This window comes from Elephantulus edwardii, unplaced genomic scaffold (genome assembly GCF_000299155.1).
Source record: "Elephantulus edwardii isolate Elephantulus edwardi_28Jun2011 unplaced genomic scaffold, EleEdw1.0 scaffold00002, whole genome shotgun sequence".
In the NCBI taxonomy this organism is placed as follows: Eukaryota; Metazoa; Chordata; class Mammalia; order Macroscelidea; family Macroscelididae; genus Elephantulus; species Elephantulus edwardii.
Genome location: NW_006399752.1, coordinates 45,382,477 through 45,389,005, shown reverse-complemented (window position 1 = coordinate 45,389,005; position 6,529 = coordinate 45,382,477). Strand labels below are relative to the sequence as shown.

Below are 6,529 nucleotides of genomic sequence, written 5' to 3'. Positions count from 1 at the left end.
AAAAAAAAAACACCAAAAAATTTCTCAAACAGGGTAAAAAGGAAACCCACAGACTGAGGAAGAATATTTGGCAATGACATATCTGATAAGGGACTCATGTCTAAAATTTATAGAATACTCCAGCATCTCAACAAGAAAACTGTAAACAACCTAATCGCAAAATGGACACAGGATATGAATAGACACTTTTCCAAAGAAGACATGCGCCTCATACACTTTGAACATATTGCCAGGAGGTACTACTATTCCTTGGAGAAGGACATGATGCTGGGAAGGGTGGAGGGTCAGTGAAGGAGAAGAAGACCCTCAACCACATGGATTCACACGATGACTGCTGCACTGGGCTCTTGTGTGTCGGGAAGTGTGAGGATGGCGCAGGACAGGACTAGATTCAGATCTTTTGTTCATAAGGTCGCTATGAGTAGTACTCAACTTGATAGCACCTAACAACAACAACAACTGACCTGTAGGAAAGTGCCACGTGACAGAATGAACTGCTCAAGACTTTAGTTAGTCAAAAGCTAAGATGTGAGGAACTCATGGTTCTCCCAATGTGTACATACTTGCAGCTTTTATTGAGAAGTTTTTCATTACATAGAAGTAAGGTATGTTAAGTGGGCTCCAAGATATTTTTTACTATTTTTATGTTTGCTGACCTTACCTGTTTTCATAACCACTTCTTCATCAGAAGGAAACTTCTGGGGGAGAATCAAAATGTTGTGTATTCTAGAAGAGTGTTGTTTTGGCCATGATTACATTCTTTTTACCCCGGCAGTTTATGTCTTGGTCGTCTTAACCCCTACATCATTCTTTTTTTGTTTTTCTTTTACAGATTCTTTAAGTTGTAAAATAGATTCTTTTCTTTATACAGTAGGTTTTAGTATAATTAGTGTGTATATTTGATAAAGCAATGTAAGGGAAAGAAGTTAGGTGAAACAGATGCCTTATAACTAAGGGATCATTACTTGCTAGTGGTCTCTGAGAACTGTCTTCTTTTTTTTTCTTTTCATTAGTTTATTTACGAAATTCTAATACAAATTCAAACAAACTCTTTCAATTTCCCCCACTCCCCCACCCATCAATTTGTACAACCCAATGATTAATCCCCTCCTCCCCCTGCACATCCACATCCCTCTGCTTCCAGCCTCTCCCACCCCTCCTGCTCTTGGATCCTTACACTCATTCTACAATAACGGTCTTATACAATATTCATCCTTGTGGGACTGAGTTCACTCCACATAATGCTCTCCAGTTCCTCCCAAGTTAGGTAATAATTACAAAGTTATTACTCCTGCATGCTGCATAGTATTCTATTATGTAAATGTACCATAATTTCTCAATCCATTCGTTTGTGGTTGGACATTTGGGCTGTTTCCATGTTCTTGTGATGGTGAATAATGCTGCTATGAACATTAAGGTAAAAATCTCAGTTTGTGCCTCAGTTGAGACCTGTCTTTGTCACATTAGTGTTTAAACTTAAGTGTCCGAGAAGAGGGTCCTTAGACAAGTACAAGGATTTGCTCCAATTGTTTGGATTTTGCTGGTGAAGCAGGAAGGTGGAACTTTTTCCTCCTGCTCTGGGACCTGCAGCCTCCTCTGGAATGGGAGTTCTAACTGCTGTTAGGGGAATGAAAATGAGAACCACTCTCTACTTCCTGCTGAAAGGGTTAATACTTTATGAACAGCAGTTATGATCCTTTGGGTGAAGACTGATTCAAGAGTCCACAGAAGATCCGGCAGCTCATGAGGTTCCATCTCCAGACTATTTGTTTCTCTTTGAATTAGCATCATTTTCTAATGGTAGTAGTGTAGTCAGAAAGATATAAACTTGGAAAGCTTGTTACAAAGACAAGATCATTTTCTTAGAGTATTTTTTTTAAACTAAGACAGAACTTAAAAGAGTACGCTTGATTTACCTGGTTTTAGAATTTTAAAAACTATGAAGAACATCAATTATTACTCAAAATAAAATTTGTTTACTCTTTATTCACTTTCTCTTATACATTATTCACTTACTCTTACTTTCTAGTCACTTCCTTTTTCTGGGGGGGAGGGGGAATATTAGACTTTCTACTTTAAGACCAAGCTATTTTCTTTTCCTTCTAAAAGAGTTGTTGTTGTTGTTAATGTGCTTTCCAGTCACCTGCGATTCATAGCAATCCTATGTACAACAGCCCTAAACCCTGCTTTATCCTGTGCCAATCTTATTGCTCTGATACACCTACCCTCATTACCCCCCCCTCATTCACTAAATCATTCTGTCTCATCAAGGGTCTTCCTCTCTTGTGCTTCTTCTCTCTTGGTCTTCTCCCTCCAACCTCTTAAGCATGATGTCCTTCTCCAAGGACTGGTTCCTCTTTGCAACATGTCCAAAGTATGTCAGATGAAGCTTCAGAATCCTTGCCTCCAAGGAGCAGCCTGGTCTTACCCTCTCTAGCATGAACCAACCTGTTTGTTCTCCTAGCCATCCATGGTATATTCAGTACTCTTCTCTAGCACCACAACTCAAAGGCATCGATTCTCTTTCTATCATCCCTAGTCATTGTCCAGCTCTCTGATGCATAGCAAGTAACTGCAAAGGTGTTATCCTGTATCAGGCACACCTTAGTCTCCAGACTGACATCATTGCTCTTCAGTACTTCAGAGAGGTCTCTGACAGCAGACTTTCCCAATGCAACTAGTCTTTTAATTTCCTGGCTGCTGGTACCAAGAGTGTTGATTGTGGAGCCAAGCAAACTAAAGCTATTAACAATCTCAATCTCTTCACTATCTATCATGATGCTGCCAGTCGATCCAGTGGTGAGAATCCAACTTATTTTTTAACCCAGTCACAGATTTGCACACTTTCTTAAGCTTTCTACAACGTTTCAATCAGTTCTCACAAACTCTCATGCCTTCTACAGCTGTTTAGTCCATTCTGACAAAGATCCATATTTCCCTTACCACGCATAAATGGAACAAGTTTGCACTTTGGCTTCAGGCAATAAATAGGCTTTACTCACTGAACTACACAACTTACAGGAGTTTTAATAATAGTCCTGTTTCTTGAAACTAGTGGAGACTTAAAGTTCTTCTTTTTTTTTTTTTTGCTTTGTAGGTGCATGATTGTTGTTGTTGTTGTTGCATACTGTAGGAGCTGACCCTCCAATGGGTTTTCAGAAGCAGTTAATCACATGGGAGGAGATGGCCCATTCTCAAGTGGAGCAGCTAATGGCTTTGAACCAGGTGCCTTTGGGATTGCAGTGCAGCTTTTTGCCACATAATCTGATAACAGAAATATCTTCTGTAGTAAATACAATGACATTAATACAATGAACCTAACAGACAGCAGAAAATAATTACATTTTATTAGCCATCCTATGGCAAATGGTGAGCTGTGCAGATGTTTCTGGAACAGTCCTAAGAATGCTCATGGCTTTATTTTCTAGGTAAAAGTAAATTGGTCTTGAGTTATGGACCTAGCTCCTTTTTTTATACTTTTTACTATTTACTACTGCTATCGGTTTTGGCTTTCTTTGTCACAAAGATACTCTATACCTTTGGAGTTACTTGTGGTTGGTTCAAAATCAGGAAGGGAGTGCATCAGGTAGGTGTCCTGTCTCCATACCTCCTCAGTCTATAATCAGAACAGATTACCCAGGAGGCTGGGCTTTATGAGGAGGAATGTGGCATCAGGATTGGAGGAAGATTCATCAACAACCTATGTTATGCAGATGACACACCCTTGCTTGCTGAAACTGAGGCAGACCTGAAGCACTTTCTGCAGAAGGTCAAGGACTATAGTCTTCAATATGGATTGAAGCTCAATATCAAGAAGACAAAGATTCTCACCACTGGGCCAATTCACAGTACCATGATGGATGGAGAAGAGATTACACCTCGCTCAGCTCCACAATCACAATCTTGGCACCAGCAGTCAGTAAATCAAAAGGTGAATTGCATTAGATAAGTCTGCTTTCAGGAATCTTTCCAGAGAGCTGAAAAGCAATGATGTCAGTCTAGAGACTAAGGTGTGCCTGATCTGGTCCATAGTCTTTGCAATTTCTTGCTATACATTAGAGAGCTGGACAATGACTAAAGATGACCAAAGAAGAATTGATGCCTTCTAGTTGTGATGCTGGAGAAGAGTCTTGAACATACACCATAGACCACCAAGAAAACAAATGGGTCTGTCTTGGAGAAGGTGAAACCAAGTTTCTCCTTGGAGGCTAGGATTTTGAAACTCCATCTCACATACTTTAGGCAAGTGGCCAGGTGGGACTGGTCCTTGGAGGACATCATGCTTGGAAGGGTGGAGGGACAGCACAGGAGAGGAAAACCCCAGATGAGATGGACTGATACAGTAATTGGGGCAATGGGGTAAGTGTGTTGGAATCAGTGAGACTGGCTCAGTTCAGAGTAGGCTTCATAGTTGCTGTACACAGGGTCTCAATGAGTCGCAGGCAACTTGAGGGCATATAACAACAACAACAACAACTACAACTAAGCTTTTAGAGAATTTATTTTCTCTTAAAAAAATAGTGTACTTAATATAGCAAGCAAACTTTGTCCTTGCAGAGTCTGGTGTTGGACACTCAGTCATGTAAACAAGAGGCTGCAAGATAAAGCTATTTTGAATTTTTCACAAAGCTGAAAGGCTGGTGTGGTTTTTTTTAATGTAAAGGTATTCTTATGTTTGCACTTTACCTTTACACTTTAAGTGAGAAAAATACCTTAAAAGAAAACGTAGACCTGAGAAACAAATATACCTTGGACGAAGGGCAGCTAGCATGCTTTCTAGATGCGAGAAATCTTGAGTCTTCGTTTCACATCCTTTGGGCATGTTACCAGGAGAGGCTGGACCCTGGAGAAGAGATCATTGTTGGTAAAGGAGAAGGTCAACAAAAAAAGAGGTAAAACTGTCAACGAAAGGGCCTGACACGTGGCTTCAGCAATGAGCTCAAATAGAGCAATTGTTGTGAGGATTGAGCAGGACCAAGCTTGTTTAGTGCTTTTGTACGTGGGGTCACTGTGGGTCAGAATGAACTTGAATGTACCTGCTCAGCAAGCAGAGGTGTGTGGGACCCACCTCAGGTCAAAATACTTTTCCTCTCTTGTCTTGGTAACCAAGAACCACCTGTTTTGAAAACTGCCTTCTGAACCTCTCCCCTGCAACAAGAACCTGGAAAGGGCAGACTGATTTACTTGGGCTTTTCTCTAGCTGCTGCCCATCAAGATAAAAATAGCATTTCCCCAATTTTTCAAAGTGTTGTAGAGCCAGATTTTTCTCACTGATGTAGAAGAAAAGGCAGCTTTCATTGGTTACATGTTCTACATTGTAATTTCTTCTTAATTGAACTGTTTCTTCTTTGTGTGTGGGAGGACAATTTAGATCAGGAGGTAACACAATTACTTATGCTTGCTTTTAAGCTGTTTCACAGTTTAAATATTAAGAAGCACTGGAGTTGGGATTTCAACCTGTGATAAATAAATGAGATTATTTTCTTTTTCCCCTTTAAGTAAGGGTAAAGTTTTTAAATAATGGCAGCATTTACTGCTTCCACTATTTATTCTGATGGTAACTTTAGCGAACTCTTGGTGAGGAGGAGAGGGGTTTGAGAAACACATACACCGTATCGCTAAATGCCTCTGTAACTCACTTAATCTCCTAGGGACATGGGATTTTTAAAATGTTTCTTCAGGAAATCCTGGATTCCAACTCCCTAAAGGCCAGTTACTGTCAGAGAACAAACGTTTCCAAGATTCATAGTAATGAAGACAGTGTGCATGCCGCATCCCAGTTCTCAGCTTAGACAATTAGAAGAGCAGTGATTTTGCACTGAAACAGATGAGGGAGTGAATAATTTAAAAGCGATGTATGATAGGGTCTTAGGGTTATCACAGGAGTCCACAATTAAGGTTGCATAGTGGAGTGTACTTGGGGCGGTGGGAAGAGTGTGGGGGGATTGTGTACCAGGGAAGGAGTATTTCCTTTATTTTTGAAAGAGAGGAGCGAACTGGGGGGGAGGGCTGGGCGGGGAGAGAGTGTAGCAATGAATGAATGGAAATCCAAAATCTCTGTAAATGCTCATTAAAATTATTTTTAAAAAAAGAAGAGCAGTGATTTAATTTTGACATATAACTTCTTATTGCTATAAAATCTGGAAACATGCCCTAGTTATGCAAAGTTATCTGGGGGAAAGCAGCTTAAACTTTATAATACTTTCATTCTTTTTCCTCAAAAGTGTTTTACTTTTTTTGTTTTCTTAGAGCTTATTCATAAAAATATCATAAGAAATTATCATACTAATTCTGTATCATTTGGCTTCATGTGTGACATCCTCTTCACTCAGCCCAAAAAATTGAACTATGTATGAGGCTCAAGAGATATGTTGGGGGATATTTTGGAGCTTGTCAGTAATATTCTGTTATCAGGGGAGCTCTGGTGACCTAATGGCAAGAAGCTGTACTGCAATCCCAGAGGTACACGGTTCAAATCCACCAGATGCTCTGCTGGAGAAGGAGGGACAATTTCCTCCTGTACCTGTCA

At 40.1% G+C, this 6,529-nt stretch overlaps 1 protein-coding gene across 1 annotated transcript in view; it reads left to right on the top strand.

Annotated features, from left to right (window-relative positions):
- Positions 1–6,529, top strand: part of KCNK13 (potassium channel, subfamily K, member 13) — a 133,208-nt gene that overhangs the window by 115,843 nt on the left and 10,836 nt on the right. The gene's annotated exons all lie outside the window — the stretch shown is intronic.